Genomic DNA, 16547 nt, shown 5'->3' on the forward strand with positions numbered 1-16547 from the left:
TGTGACAGAAGAGAGCACATTTTGCATGCGCAGCTTTTAAATTGGGAAGTGCGCACAGTACTTCAATGCTGGGGGTGAGTGCCCAATGAGTGCCGTATGCTGAAAGTAAGCCAGGACCTAGGAATGTAAATGTGAGCTGGCTAGGCTTTATGGATGACGGGAAAGGCCTATTGGTATAGCTTTTCAAGACCCTCCTCCAACTGCCCAGTCTGCAAGCCTGTTGGGAAGGAAAGGAGAAAGTTAAAGCCTTTCTTGCCGGGGTGGACACTGGCCCGGAACCTGGTCTCATTTTGTTATCTGGCTGTGTATTATGTACCCTTCAGTGATTCATGCGAGTGCATTCCTTTTTAATTGTTACAGCTAATTTTTTGTGCAAATTCTTTTGGTCTTTGTATACTGTGCTGAGCCGTGCTCTATCTATCTATCTATATATATATATATATATATATATATATATATATATATATATATATATATATATATTATAATGAAATTCAGCTAGTATGGTATTGGGGCTCAGTTCTGGTAAAGAGCATCATCATATTTCTGAGATAAGTCCGGAACAAGCAGTAAACATTCAGATTTTGCATCCCCCTGCTAGAATGAGAAGCTTGACACTTCTTTGGAATATTTTGCTGTGACTAGGGGTTTTAAACTACAGGTAACATACAAAACCTAATACTGTTATCTGGGCTGGCAATAGGATTAAAGCCCAACTCAAGGAACATAAATTCTGATATGTACGGCAGAGAGACGTACTTCTGGCTCCCTGCTCCATCAGAACTAGGTCTATGGACAACACCAGTTCCATTGTTGTGCCTTCATCCTCTCATTCTGCTGTGCCTTCACAAAGCACAGCATAGTAATTTGGAGGGGACACAATACAAGAACTGGCATCGTTTACAGGGTTAGAGCAAGAGAGAGCACTGCGCATGCGTGGGTTTTGAATGAGGTAGAGCCCTCGCTCCTGTTAGGCTGGGGCAAGTGCTCAATGTATGGCAAATCCTGACAAAAAGGCAGGACAGGGAATGCCAATGATGGTGTTTTTTTTTTTTAACCAGACATTAAGGAGCAGAAAACTGAGTTTTTTTTTTTTTTTTCCAACCAACAGTGACCCCTAACCAGAGATGAGCTTGGGCGTGTTCGAGTCCCTATGTGCCCGATCCCGCCAGTAAGCCAACATTGCACTCCGCTAATCACAGGCAGTGGGACATTTCCCGATCCGCAGCTGCACAGTTAAGGAAATCTCACTGACTGTGATTAGCGGGGTGTAGTGTCGACTTCCTGGCGGGATTGGGCACGTACGAACTCGACACGCCCGAGCTCATCTCTACCCCTAACTACATAGTCAGTTTTATTCAAAAGGTGAACTTATCCTTGCAGCCCCGGTTCGCACAAATGTGATTGTGGATGAGTTTTAAAATACAAATTCGCATGACAGGCAAGATATGTTTTCTTAATAAATGATGTGGTTCACACAGATGTGACGCTCACGGATAGCATTTTGAATGTGACTGCAAAAAGGGTCCTGTGCAAGTTTGGAGCGGTGCATTTCCAACTCGCAAGGCATAGAATTTGGTGCCATTCAGAGAGAAGTGTTCACATGTTTGCGATTCACATCTGTTTTTGCATTAAAGTCAATGGGAGCAATTTGTGCAGAAAGGTAGATTGAAAATTGCATCAGTGGTAAATAGTCCAAGGTATTCATACACAATCGCATTACTGAATTGCAGTGCGATTTTTACACGCATGTATGTGAACCCAGGCTGAGAACTGAATGAAAAATCTGTCTCTGAACTAATGTACAAGATGGTTAACCATCAGTCCCACTTCCGTCACATCTGTTGATGTTTTTATAGCGTGGGCAGTGGGTACCATTGTTACTTTGTATTTGGCATGTACAGTCTGCTGTGGTGAAAATGTAGTAACCATAAGTGCATCTGATTTTTGTTTGTTGAACAATGTAACTCGCAGACAAAACATTCATGGAGTAACAATATGTTTGCCGTCTCCCAACACTGGTAAACTGTGAAAAGTGCTTGTTCCTGACGTGCCAAGCCAAAACGAGCCATCTGTGTCAAAATCCACCACATTTAAAATGTATATGCTCTCTTCTTCATAAAACTAGGTGCAGATGGTCACATTGCAGTAATATGTTCTCTGTATCAGTTGCTGTGGGTAACCCAATAAAATCTGTTTTTAGCTTTGGGCTAAATAAATACTGACACTTTTTTTTTTTTTTTTTTAAATTAAAGTCCCTTTTGCCACTTTCAAAATATCAGAAAATTGTTCTCATATTAGGAACAAAGTACATTGGTAACTCTTAATGTCTACGGTTTCCAATTTTCCAACATTGTGAGTCTTTCCAGATATTTACAGATTATGAAAACATTACATTGATTTAATCAATAAAATAAAACCTTTCTTTTATTTTTAAAAGCAGCTAGTGTCGGTCCCCAGACTGGGAGAGGTAAGTGCAGCATTAGGAACCATTCAGGCTCTGCAGCATTGTACATGTGCTGTCAGTTACCTTAGTGCTTGAGCAGAGAGATGACCTCAGCAGTCTGCTGCTGCTTCTTCATTGTCCAGTCAGCAATCTGTTTCTTTTTTGTACTGCACCTCTGGCAGTTTTTTTAGAGGTTCATTGCTGTCAATATATATTTCTTTTGGTTAGTAAAACGGTTTGTTTATATGTAGAACTCCCGGAATTCCTTATTGCCAACTTACATTGGTCCAGCTTGGCATGATAATTATCCATATCTTTTATCTGGAGCGTCTCTGTAAAAGTTATCAGTGGGAACTGCACTGTGATCTGATAGCTACAATCTTCCAGGTTCTTCTTGAGGGGTTTCCCCTATGCACACTGAACATGGGGTTGCTTGCTCACTACTGCTGCCATTCAGAGAACGCTTTGTATTTTTTTTTTTTCCATCAAACTCTAATTGGAGGAGGCGAAGAAGGGCAGATAACATAATCTACCATGGTCCAATTAGGGAACACCTTGCATTCAGAAAAAAATAATCAAAGGTTCTCTAAAAAGTAACTGGTGCTGAGTGATTGGCCTCCTGTGTTCAGTGTGCAGAGGGGAAGCTGATTGAGTAGGACCTGGAAGATGGCAGCTATCGCTGTATGTAGTACAGTAGTTTTCCCCAGTGGCCCTCCAGGTAGAAGATTTAGATAATTACTTTGTGCCAAATTGGCAATAAATGTAATTGTTGTTGAGGTTATGCTTTAAGCAGTTGACCTGGAGTTAGATTTAATCTTCACACGGCCTAGCTGTACATATTTGACACCACAGACCCAGTTTCCAGAACCAAATGGCAAGGTGATGTTGTAGGGGACTTTCTTGGAGTGGTTCCTTCCGCTGACTTACATCTCATTAAAACACCTAGTTATGAGTGTGAGCGATACAGGAAAGAGATCCTTCCAGAAGTATCTGTTTCCCAGCAGACTTTGGAATTATTCCCCAAGAAAGTAGCAACATACAACAGCCCAGGCAGCAGGGTGAGTATTTACAGAATGGGTGTCCAACCTGTTGGCTACTCTGGGCCACATTGAGTGTAGAGAAATTTTCTCGGGCCGCACATAAAATATATACTATAGTTAAGGTATATACTGTAAGTAATCGCCGCCGCACCCTTCCTGCACCGCCGCGCCCCCCGCACTAATTTAACACAACTAGAGGATGATCAAATGAAAAGGAATCAGTATACGAAAGTTTACTTCTGAGAGATAATAAAAGAACACTGTAATCACCATGACCACTTCAGTGATTTGAAGTGGTCATGGTGGTAGGAGTCAGAAACACTGCACATGCTCCCCTCCCCTCTGAGGCAGCCTCTACCTATCGTTGGAAGCTGCTGTGGCCGTGCCCCCTGACCCGACTTCCTTCCTCCCCAGCAAAAAAAAGTTGTCGGGGCAGTGGGCCGCATGCGGCCCTTGGGCCGCAGGTTGGACATGCCTGATTTACAGTATTCTTTTCAGGCACAGCCTGAAAATCTGAAACCTGGCACCAGGATTAGGTATTTTAATAGTGATGCCTTGCTTCTTAGGCTCCATTCACACCTGAGTGTATCATTTTCAGGTGTTTTTTTGGGCTTTGATTTCAGGTGTTTTTTTTTGGACATTTATTTCAGGCGTTTTTTTTTTTGGCTTTTGCCAGGCGTTTTTTGGGTTTTTTCTAAAGGCTTTTTATAGGTGTGTTTTCAGGCTTTTTTTCAGGCATTTTTTGTAGCTGGTTGGAGGCAGGCATTGACATCTAACAAAAACGCTTGTAATCTGCTAAAAAAGAAGCTTGTGTACTTTGGGGAGCTTCAGGCCTTTTGCTTCAGGTGACAAAACGCTCAGATGTGAACAGGGGCCATTGAAATTAATGGGATTTTGCTTGTTGGACGTTTTGAGACTTCTGAAATGAGCGTTTTTTACAAGCTTAAAAACACGCTCAGGTGTGAACAGGGCCTTAGGGATAGGTGTGTTTATTTAGGTGTATTCTCTCCCTGTCAGAGGAGAAATGTCAGGTGGAAAGGCCCTATTTAAAAGCTGACCTGGCCTATTTGGAGTTGATCATTTACAGCAGTGGTCCTCAACCCTGGCCTACAGGGCCCACTAAAAGGCCAGATTTGCAAGATAACTGAAATACATCCCAGGTGATATCATTTGCTGCTCAGTGATTGCAGTACTCTAGTCTGCATCTCCCAAAGGTAATACTTAAAATATGGCCTGTTAGTGGGCCCTGAGGACCGGAGTTGAGGACCACTGATTTACACTGTTCAGTCTTGCTAGAGGATGGGGAAATTGACAGCAGCTTTGGCAGTTTTTTGAGTGTCTGTTATCATGTTATCAGACAGGTTATGATGATCTTCTGATACCTCTATTGTGACAGGGAGGAAACGCCAGTACAGTAAATAATAAAAAAATCAATTAATCCCTGAGAGGTATAATAATGGTGGAGATTATTACAAATACCCTTTTAGTGACTTGTTTTCTGTGTTTGGATTGTAGTGAATAAGCCTTTCAATGACCATGTACTCAGTGTGTTTGTATGGGACACAATGCAAGTAGCTTTGCTGTTAATGAGTTATAAAAGCAGGAAATACTATATAAAAGGAGGAAGGAGTTTAGTTCCCGTGTGTTGTGTGTTTTGATTGCCATGTAGGTTATTGTCCCCGGTTTAGAAACGATTACAGTTATTACTCAGCAGATAGAACAATCAGCACACAAGGTTGTCCTTATCTGTACTAGAAGTTGTGCATGAGTCATGCTTCACATAGACTTCCATTTGAATGCAGTTTAGATGTCAGTTATCTTCACATCAATCCTTTATATGAAATATGACATGTCATTTGAGGCACATGTTCTTCTATTCACATAAAGTATAATGGTGAATATCGGGGTATAGACCTGCAAATAAAAACCGAATATTTGCATGCAATGCTTATAAATATTCTGCTGATCTCTGATTGCGGCGTTGCAGAATCCGGCATGCTTAACAGGCAGAGCAGAAAGCATCTTTTTTTTTGCAGAGGCCTGTGTGAAGCTGTCATGTGTTCACAGGCCCTGGAATATTGCCGTTTACTGACCCACTTACTGCAAAGGAATAGGCGGCACTGTGTCTCTATTAGCTTCAGCTGCCAGCATAGTGATGCTATTGCACAGCTGTATCTAGCTGCCACCATCAGGAGTGCTATGGTTAATAAAAGAGGAGGGAAAACGCAGTTGCCTGCTATTGGCTGTCTATTTTAGGTAATAACTGCTATTGCTCTGTGTGATGCTGATAATACTTTGAATAGAGATTCCCGTGGTAGATGCTGCACTGTTGTCTAGGGTAGAAGAAGAATGCAGCTGTCTGTAAAGATTCTGCTCACAGAGGACTGTGTATGTATGTATATTCTATTTATCGGTGAGAAATGTTAATAAATGCAGTGCTAATGTTTGTCCTTGCATTTCCCCCTAATCTATCAAGTAGCTAGTATGATGGAAGAAGATGTACACTAGGGCTTTGAAATGGCTGAAGATAAGATGAACAGGTGTAGCCATGTCCGTTATCATTGGTGCCTGCACTGAGTAGATGGTTTGTGTCTCTGTCAGCTCATGGGATATCAGCGTTATCATTAGCATAGCTGTCAGTTGTTTCAGCCTCGGGGACTGCAGGCCTGGGCTGGAGCACTCTTCTCTCTAGCGGAATAATCTCAGCAAATCAGAAAGCACCACTAACCAATTAGAATGCACTGATGCTAGAATGGTTGTAAGTTGTCAGGAAGAAAAGTCATTTGCTTAAGCCTTGATTTGCTAATTTCTTGTTTATGATTTTTTTTTTTTCTTATGTTTACAAATGATGTATGTATGAAATGTTTGCAAATCTGTTCAAAATTGTATCTGTTTATGTTTGCATTTTATTGTAAGCAAGCCTATTGTGCTAAATCTTATTAGCCATGTTCTATGAAACATACCCATATGTATCTAAGCAGACCTTCTTTTTTTTTTTCCAGTTGACATGCATATCCTCTGGGTATCGCACGACGGATGAGCTCTCTGTTGAGGGATATGTGCATTACTAGTGGATAATCTCTCTGATGAGGGGTATGTGCAGGATTGGTGGATGAGCTCTGTGTTGAGAGGTATGTGCAGTATTAGTTGATAAGCTTATTGTTTATGGGGTATATACATTGTTAATGGATGTACTCTCCATTGAGGAGTATATGCAGTATTGGTTGATACACACTCTGGTGAGGGGTATGTGCAGTATTGGTGCATGAACGTTTTCTCTGTTGATGGGATAAATGCATTGTTAATAGGTCTACTGTCCATTGAGGAGTATATGCAGTATTTGTTGATGAGCTCTTTGTTGAGGGGTATGTACAATATTAGTGGATAGTCTCTTTTTTAAGGGGATTTGTGCATTATTGGATGAGCTTTCCTTTTGATGGGTATGTGCAGTGTTCATGAAAGAGCTCTGTACTAAGGGGTATATACGGTATTGGTAAATAAGCTCTCACTGAGGGATATATGCACTATTAGTAAATAAGCTCTCACTGAGGGATATGCACTATAAGTAAATAAGCTCTCACTGCGGGATATATGCACTATTAGTAAATAAGCTCTCACTGAGGGATATGCACTATAAGTAAATAAGCTCTCACTGCGGGATATATGCACTATTAGTAAATAAGCTCTCACTGCAGGATATATGCACTATTAGTAAATAAGCTTTCACTGAGGGATATATGCACTATTAGTAAATAAGCTCTCACTGCGGGATATGCACTATTAGTAAATAAGCTCTCACTGCAGGATATATGCACTATTAGTAAATAAGCTTTCACTGTGGGTTACATGCACTATTAGTAAATAAGCTCTCACTCAGGGATATATGCACTATTAGTAAATAAGCTCTCACTGCGGGGTATATGCAGTATTAGTAAATAAGCTCTCACTGAGGGATATATGCACTATTAGTAAATAAGCTCTCACTGAGGGATATATGCACTATTAGTAAATAAGCTCTCACTGCGGGGTATATGCAGTATTAGTAAATAAGCTCTCACTGAGGGATATATGCACTATTAGTAAATAAGCTTTCACTGAGGGATATAGGCACTATTAGTAAATAAGCTCTCACTGAGGGATATATGCACTATTAGTAAATAAGCTTTCACTGAGGGATATAGGCACTATTAGTAAATAAGCTCTCACTGAGGGATATATGCACTATTAGTAAATAAGCTCTCACTAAGGCCCCTTTCACACTAGTGCGACTTGTCCCACGATTTTGGACTGCAAACTCGCATGACAAGCTGTTTTCCATTATTTTCAATGAGCCCCATTCATATCAGTGCGTTTTAAAGTCGCACCGCCTTCAAAGTAGTTCCTGCACTACTTTGGCACGATTTTAATGCATTTTGCGGTATATAGCCATAGCTTTCAAAATTGCGTTGCAGAATCGCGGCGCATCAGTGTGAAAGGGGCCAGAGGGGTATATGCACTATTAGCAAATAAGCTCTCAATTAGAGGTATATGCAGTATTAGTAAACAAGCTCTCACTGAGGAGTATATGCAGTATTAATGGTCAACCTCTCTTTTGAGGGATATGTGCAGTATTGGTGGATGAGCTCTCTGCTGATAGGCATGTGTGCCGTATTAGTGGATGAGTTCTCTATTGAAGGGTATATGCAGCATTACTACATGAGGTCATTGAGGGGTATTCTCAGCATCGTTGAACGAGCTGTCCATTGAGGGGTATGTTCAGCATCCTTGGATGAGCTCTACATTAGGGGGTATGTGTAGCATTGGTGGATGAGTTCTACATGGAGGGATATGTGTAGCATTGGTGGATGAGCTGTCCATTGAGGGGTATGTTCAGCACCCTTGGATTAGCTCTACATTAGGGGGTATGTGTAGCATTGGTGGATGAGCTGTCCATTGAGGGGTATGTTCAGTACCCTTGGATTAGCTCTACATTAGGGGGTATGTGTAGCATTGGTGGATGAGTTCTACATGGAGGGGTAGGTGTAGGTACCATGGATAAACTTTCAGCATTGGCGGTTGAGCTCTACATTGTGAGGTTTGTACAATATTAGTGGATGAGCTTTTTTTGAGGGGTATGTGCAGCATTATCTGATCAGCTCCAAGTTGAGGGGTATGTCCAGCATTAGTGAATGAGGTTTCGTTGAGCGGTATAAGCAGCACCAGTTTGAGCTTTCTGTTTGTGAAGTGATTGCAGCGTTGGTGTATTTCTGTTTAACGATATAGATCTTTTGTTTAGACCTATCCAGCTGTGCTAATGCTTATGTTCAATGCCTGTGGTGGCTACTTACCTCCCCCCTTCCAACAGGTGACTTCTAGGGCTCACAGCTCTGCTCACCTCCAGGCATTATCATGGCTGATGCAGCCAGTCAAGCGCCGCCACATCATCCAGCCAAAGCCTACAGAGTCATACTTTGGACAGACAACCATTTAACATTTGTCCATGTGACACCAAGCCAGTTTACTTTTGCCTCTTCAGATTCTCAGCCTCCTTGTGCCTCTACTGCCTGCACCTTGTCCACACAGTTTAAAGCTGCTATCTAGAACGCTGGCTACCCTGGTAGAGTTCATCTGTTGTTTCTGCAGCGGGACATTGCCACTCCAGGTACAATCCTTTGCCAATTCTGCTCCTTCAAGGCCTGCTTTTCTAAGCCCTAAAGCCTATTCCACACCATGCGATTATCAGACAAACGATCGTCCATTCTTTTTTGCATGCTAGTCTCGTATCGAAAATGAATAGGTTACTAAAGTATGAAAATTTCTCTTACGTCAGAAACATTGGAAGTTATGTAATGTGTTTGTGTTGTATTTTTGGACAAAAACTGTACTGAATGAACAAAAATCATACAATCTGGTATTGTGCGAGAAACCTTTGGGCTTGTCCCTTTGTAAATTTTCAGGTGAAAGCTGTGTACCTAATGATCAGATTATGGTACGATCGGTTACATCTTCTGTTTGTGTGTATGGGGCTTTACAGCCACACACATCTGAATATCTTCAGCTCCTCTGTTCCTTTACTAGTTGCTGGTTGTTTCTGCCAGTGGTCCTTTTGCATCTTTCTTAAAAGCCCCCTAGTATCTGGGAATAGGAAACAGCTGAGTCTATGCCCCATATGAGGGGGTACTTGGTAAATACCAACTGTCTTGGTCTCTCTTAAGGTGGTTGTAAAGTCTATTTTTAGGGATGCACCGAAATTTTCGGCCGAAAAATGGGCCTATTCCATTTCGGCAGAAAATGGGTTAAAAATGACGATATGAATGGCTGCCGTGAGGAAGGAGGAGGGCGCAGCGCAGGTTTGAAAATTCCTGCCTCTGGCCGGCCGCCCACCTCTCAATGATGTCCCTACTATGATCTGTGCATGAATTAACTAACAGACTGGGTGGGAGGGTGGGCGAGCGGCCGCTAATAGCTGTAACTATGTGAGCTTCACTTCACTTCCCTTTCAGCGGGACGATGTGCATGAATGAACTGACACACCGGGCGGGAGGGCGGGCGAGCGGCTGCTAATAGCTGTAACTATGTGAGCGCTTCACTTCCCTGTCATGCGAGTATCTCCTCTGACAGGGAAGTGAAGCGCTCACATAGTTATAGCTATTAGCAGCCGCTCGCCCGCCCTCCCGCCCGGTGTGTCAGTTCATTCATACACAATTGCACAGATCGTAGTAGTAGTGACATCACAGGGAGGCGGGCCGCCGGCCAGAGGCCCGTCTTTTGAAAGGAAGGACACCGGAGGAGCTGAGTGAGTAGGAGATTTTGCATCCTTGGCATGGGGAAGGAGAGTGTACTGCCGAGGGGGACGCTGAGGAATTGGGGGGGGGGGGGGGGGGAGCTGAGGCGAGCTTACCAATGGTATTAGTATTATGCAGCATGAGGGGGTTAATGTATTGTCACTGCTGGTCACTGATGCATTAGTGATCGACCAGTGGCAGTTAATTAACCCCTTTGTGCTGCATTAGTGCAACCAGTGTTAATTAACACTGATACTGGTTGCACTAATGCAGCACAAAGGGGTTAATTAACTGCCACTGGTCGGTCACTAATGCATCAGTGACCAGCAGTGACAATACATTAACCCCCTCATGCTGCATAATACAAACACCATTGGTAATTAAATTAACCACTTGCCAACCGTCACAGTACATATACTGTGACAGGGTGGCAGCGACAGGTGTATGTCGCTGCCTGTTTTTGGTGTATGCCCCTCTTCTATCTATTTTAAAATTATTTGGGGGAAAATGTCCTTTTCGGTTTTCGGCCAAGGGCATCCTGCATTTTTGGTTTCGGCCCAGAATTTTCATTTCGGTGCATCCCTATCTATTTTTTTTCCCCTATTAAAATAACAAACCTGGCATGGGTTGCCACCACAGTGCAGTGGTTTTGCACAGGGCAGCCTGGATCCTGCTCTTCTCAGTTCCCTGGCTGGAGCTCCTGGCCCCTCCCTCGTGTTGAGTGCCTCCACAGCAAGCAGCTTGCTATGGTGGCACCCAAGCTGGGCTGCAGCTCTGTGTATCCATTCTCCATTCAGACACTGAGCTGCCATTCGGCCCCACCACCTCTATCTTCTGATTGGCTCCCGCTGCTGTCAAACTCAGTTAGCCAATGTGTCTGGGCCAATCGGGAGAGAAAGTCCCAGACACCTGAAGCACTTGTGGACACGCTGGATAGAGAGGGGACTCAGGTAAGTATTAGGGGGGCTGCTGCACACAGAAGGATTTTCCTCTTAATGCATTAAGATAAACCTTCAGACTTTACAACCCCTTTAAGCAAATCAAGTCATAGTAAGGGTGGGGTCTGTTTCGTGACACTGCCTTTCAAGTGTATTGTTATAAAAGAATTATCATTTGTGCATTAAAACCTTCTTGTATACCTTCACATTGTTTATGCTTATGCAGACTTTAATAATTGAAATGCAAGCTGGAGTCTATGCAAGCAGCTACATTGAAGGTTAAAAAACATGTATGGGAACACTTTTTGTAAAAGGATTAGTAATTCTGTTCAGAGTTATAACAGTGCATGATAACGCTTTTATTATGGTGTGAAATGGCCTTTAATGTTTAGTAACTAAAACATTTTTCTTTTGGAATGAGTAGGGAAGGATTAAAACCCCCATTTAGTATTTATTGCTGTGTATCTCAACTAGGTAGATTAATTTTCCCTATTTATACTGTGTCCACTCTCGCCAAGAGAGAAAGCATTTCAGTAATCCAAAATTGTATATTTGTCACCAAAAAATGAGGATAAGGGTAAGTCGTCCCACGGTTAAAATAGAAATAATATTCAGCTTCACGCTTTAACCACTTTACCACCGGAGGATTTTGCTGTCTTACGTCTGGGCCACTTTTTGCGATTCGGCACTGTGCGACTTTAACTGACAATTGCGCGGATGTGCGACGCTGTACCCAAACGAAATTTACGTCTTTTTTTCCCCACAAACAGAGCTTTCTTTTGGTAGTATTTGATCACCTGTGCGATTTTTACTTTTTGCTCTATAAACAAAAAGAGCGTAAATTTTGAAAAAATAACAATATTTTTCACATTTTTTTTTATATGAAATTCCCCCCCAAAAAAATGTAAAAATCAAAATTTTTTTAAATTTTTGGCCAATTTGTTTTCTGCTACCTATGTTTGGTAAAAAAAAATCGCAATAAGCGTATTTTGATTGGTTTGCGCAAAAGTTATTGCGTTTACTAATTAAGGGAAAGATTTATGTCATTTTTGGTGTTTTTTTTTTTTAACGAGTTATGGCGGCGATCTACGATTTTTTTTTTTGCGGGACTGCGACATTGCGGCGCACAGATCGGACCCTTGACTGACATTTTTGACACTTTTGGGGGTACCAGTGACATTACTGCAGTAATCAGTGCTATAAATATGCACTGTTACTTTAAAAATGACACTGGCAGGGAAGGGGTTCATTTTTATTGGAGAGGGAGGGGTTAATGTATGCCTGGTGCTTACTGACATGTGTGGGGGGAGGTGACTGAGTGACACAGGGACAGATCGCATGTTAAGCTATGCTGAACCCTGCAATCTGACCCTGCCTGTCACTTAGGAGATCCGCCCGCTTGTGTTTACACAAGGCGGCGGATCTCCAGACTCGATTCCCCGACGATCGGGGAAGAGCAGCGGCCATCGCCGCCGATCCTCCCCTGGCCCGACTTCCGCTGTGACTGAATACAGCGGGAGCGAGCCTCCGGCGCCGCGGAGAAGGGGGAATGTCTGGTGACGTAGGTCTACGTCGCCAGGCGTTATCGAACCACTTTGCCGCAGTACAGCTCTAGTGAGCAGTGCGGAAGTGGTTAAACAGAACTGTAATTATTTTTTTGTAAATGCTTAGTCAAAGTTTACATATATCCAAAAGGAGCAAGTGAAACGGACACAAGTGGGGACTAAAATTACTTACTCAACCGGCGCTATTACCAAGTAGCTATATGTATATAGAGTGATATATAAAATGCTAAAACAAATAATATATCTAAAAGCTGCTGCTATAAATCTAACCACATAAAATGAAGGTGCATGATAGTGACAAACAAATAGGAAGTACTAAAACACACTAGCAGCGCTAAAATTCATAAATAATAAATGAAGTGCAGTCCACTGGGATAATGTCCATATGTTCATATAAACATGCAATGTGCCCAGAAAACGTGAATGGATATATTGCACTGGACCCTCCACCGCACCAACGTGCTCCCCCTAATGAGAGACACTCACCAGAAATCTGGTCATACAAGGACTTGTAATGCCAGCCTATCTCAGGCTCAGAAAACGATATCCACAGGAATTTCCCAGGACAAACGGCCCTCGATCAGTCTCAATCGGATCAATTCTAGGTATGCAATTTTTATTGGTAGTTCATATCCCCACGATTGCCAAGAGGGTACTGGTATTTGCATGGAAATCGCTGAATATCCCTTGATACCAGACCCAAACGGGCCAGCATGAGCATATCAGGGGATAAACAGACTATCACAGGTAACCTCTCCAGCCTTCACATTTGTTGGGCACTCAGCCGTGCCTGCTATTATGGCATTCGGTGTTGGAGAGTAGCACCCGAGCGATCGGCGTCAGGCGTCATGCCATAATAGCAGGCACGGCTGAGTGCCCAACAAATGTGAAGGCTGGAGAGGTTACCTGTGATAGTCTGTTTATCCCCTGATATGCTCATGCTGGCCCGTTTGGGTCTGGTATCAAGGGATATTCAGCGATTTCCATGCAAATACCAGTACCCTCTTGGCAATCGTGGGGATATGAACTACCAATAAAAATTGCATACTTAGAATTGATCCGATTGAGACTGATCGAGGGCCGTTTGTCCTGGGAAATTCCTGTGGATATCGTTTTCTGAGCCTGAGATAGGCTGGCATTACAAGTCCTTGTATGACCAGATTTCTGGCGAGTGTCTCTCATTAGGGGGAGCACGTTGGTGCGGTGGAGGGTCCAGTGCAATATATCCATTCACGTTTTCTGGGCACATTGCATGTTTATATGAACATATGGACATTATCCCAGTGGACTGCACTTCATTTATTATTTATGAATTTTAGCGCTGCTAGTGTGTTTTAGTACTTCCTATTTGTTTGTCACTATCATGCACCTTCATTTTACAAAGTTTACATATACTGGCCCTTTAATGTCTGGGTTATATGTCATAGACAGCAACTGGTAATGTCATGACACAATGTTATGTAAATAATGAACTGTTTCTGGTTCACCCAGGCAGTTATGAATATTGATTGTTAAGTTCTATTTCAGTTGAAGCAGTCAATAAAGGCAATCGAATGAAGTCAGTGGTGCATTTGGAAAACTGTCACAACAACTTCTTACTATATTGTAATGGGCTCATCTACCACAGTGCTTTCTGCAAATTTTCTGCTGAAAAAAAATCTGGTCATATAGTATCCCTTATATCAGGGGTCTTCAAACTACAGCCCTCCAGTTGTTCAGGAACTACAATTCCCATCATGCCTAGTCATGTCTGTCAATGTGAGAGTTTTACAATGCCTCCTGGGATGTGTAGTTCCGCAACAGCTGGAGGGCCGTGGTTTGAAGATCCCTGTCTTGTATGTTTAAAAAAGACAACCGTGGAAAAATACAGTAAATGCAGCTATAACCAATAAGACACTGTGGTGTCATTTTTGGCTTCTTCAAATTACAGCTAAACCCATTAGTAGTTTTGTCATATTGGGGGGGAAAAAAACGCTAAACTATTCTGTCTATTAGGTAACTGCTTGCTGCCATTGTATTGGAAATCTATTTCTTTCTTTCTTTGCGTAACTATGCAATTTATCTGTTGAATCTTCATTGATGTGATCCATTCATGGGTGCTGCTGTGTATTTATCAGTGTAATTGTGTAATAAAATAATGTGCAACAGTACCAATAGATAGAGATATTCATTGAGATTTAGAGCCAGTACATTATGCAATATGCATTTTATAGCAAACCCATATGGCCTACAGAAAGGCTTGGATATTATTCCAATGTGCGATTTTTTTTTTTTTTTTTTTTTTATTTTTTTTTATTTACACAATAGAAATAGCAGAAGTCTCTGTTGAACACTGGAAGGTTTTACACCCCCCCCCCCCTTAATGATCAGGCCAATTTTTTGCTATACGGCACTGCGTTACTTTAACTGACAATTGCGCGTGCAAGCTTTCTTTTGGTGGTATTTGATCAACTCTGCGTTTATTTTTTGGGCTAAAAAACAATAAAAGAGAGGCAATTCTGAAAGAAAAAACAAAACTATTTTTTACTTTCTGGTATAAAACGTATCCCAAAAAAAAAAATCAAATTTTTCACTAATTTAGGCCAATGTAGTCTGCCACATATTTCTGGTAAAAAAAAAAAATCACCAATAGGGGTATATTGATTGGTTTGCACAAAGGTTATCGCATCTACAAACTATGGGGTAGATTTATGTAATTTCTATTTATTTATTTACTTTTAATGGCGCCGATCAGTGATTTTAACGGGACTGCAGCATTGCGACGGACAGATCGAACACCTAACTGATACTTTTGATTGGACCAGTGACATTACTACAGTAATCAGTGGTAAATATATGCACTGTTACTGTAGTAATGACACTGGCAGGGAAGGGGTTAACACCAGGGGTGATCAAAGGGTTAAGTGTACTCGCAGGGAGTGCTTTCTAACTGTGTGGGGGATGTACTCAATAGATAAACACAAAGACCTGTGTTCCTAAAGGATCCCTGTGTTCGTCTGTGACAGAATGTTTGTTTACATAGGCAGACCGCCGTTGTTTCTCCATGGGGAGCGATCGTGGGTGGCCGGCGGACATCGCGTCTGCCGGACCTGCTGATTGGCTCCCCCCTCTGGCGAATCAGCATGTGTGCGGGCACCCCTGGCGGCACATACACCCCCACTGTCTATTACACGAAGCGACGTACAGGTACTTAGTTTTGAGTAGTAGAGCCGACCTGCCGCAGTAAAACGTCAGCGGCTGGTCCGCAAGTGATATAAGCAAGTTTAGCTGTTTTCTCCTTCATTCATTGACGGACACAGCTCCTTATCTTCTTGACCATTGGATTATACTGCCCCCTAGAGGAGTAAGATATTAGGCAGACAGAAACTTAACTATGCCTATGGGGCAGTCCCAGGGAGTATACTCCCACTCTCTGCTATAGGTATTCAGTTTTCTTCTGCCTAGTCAGGAGTAAGGACCTAGTTCCTTGCTGGGATCTCTGGTCCTGGCAATTTTTTCTTTTTTAAAAAAAAATTTTTCCTCCTTTTTATTATTTTGTTTCTCTGTGATCTACAATCAAGTATTGGACTGGGCAACAAACTGGATAATCTAGATCCTTAAGGCCCGTACACACGATAAGAAAATCTGAAGGGAAGTTTTGTCCGACAACCGATCTGCCGATTTTCGGATTGTTAGTATGGTGCTTTCGACAGCCAACTCTGACTGATGTGCAGGCTATATAATTTTTGTCATCCTTCAAAACAACATCCGATTTTCTTCTCATTAGTACAGATTTCGATGGAAAAAAATATTAA

The 16547-nt window shown here is 42.2% G+C and overlaps 1 protein-coding gene across 6 annotated transcripts in view; it reads left to right on the forward strand.

Annotated features, from left to right (window-relative positions):
- USP54 (ubiquitin specific peptidase 54) overlaps positions 1–16547 on the forward strand; it is a 253901-nt gene that overhangs the window by 19705 nt on the left and 217649 nt on the right. The window contains exon 1 of one of the 6 annotated variants that reach the window (XM_082267461.1): positions 5780–5878. The exons of 4 other annotated variants lie outside the window; for them this stretch is intronic. The gene's annotated coding sequence lies outside the window, so the exon portion shown is untranslated. Of the gene's footprint in view, positions 1–5779; positions 5879–16547 lie in introns of those variants that run through there. One more of the 6 variants, XM_082267462.1, reaches the window with a different exon arrangement.

This window comes from Pelophylax lessonae, assembly GCF_965119305.1.
Source record: "Pelophylax lessonae genome assembly, chromosome: 9".
NCBI classification, from domain to species: domain Eukaryota; kingdom Metazoa; phylum Chordata; class Amphibia; order Anura; family Ranidae; genus Pelophylax; species Pelophylax lessonae.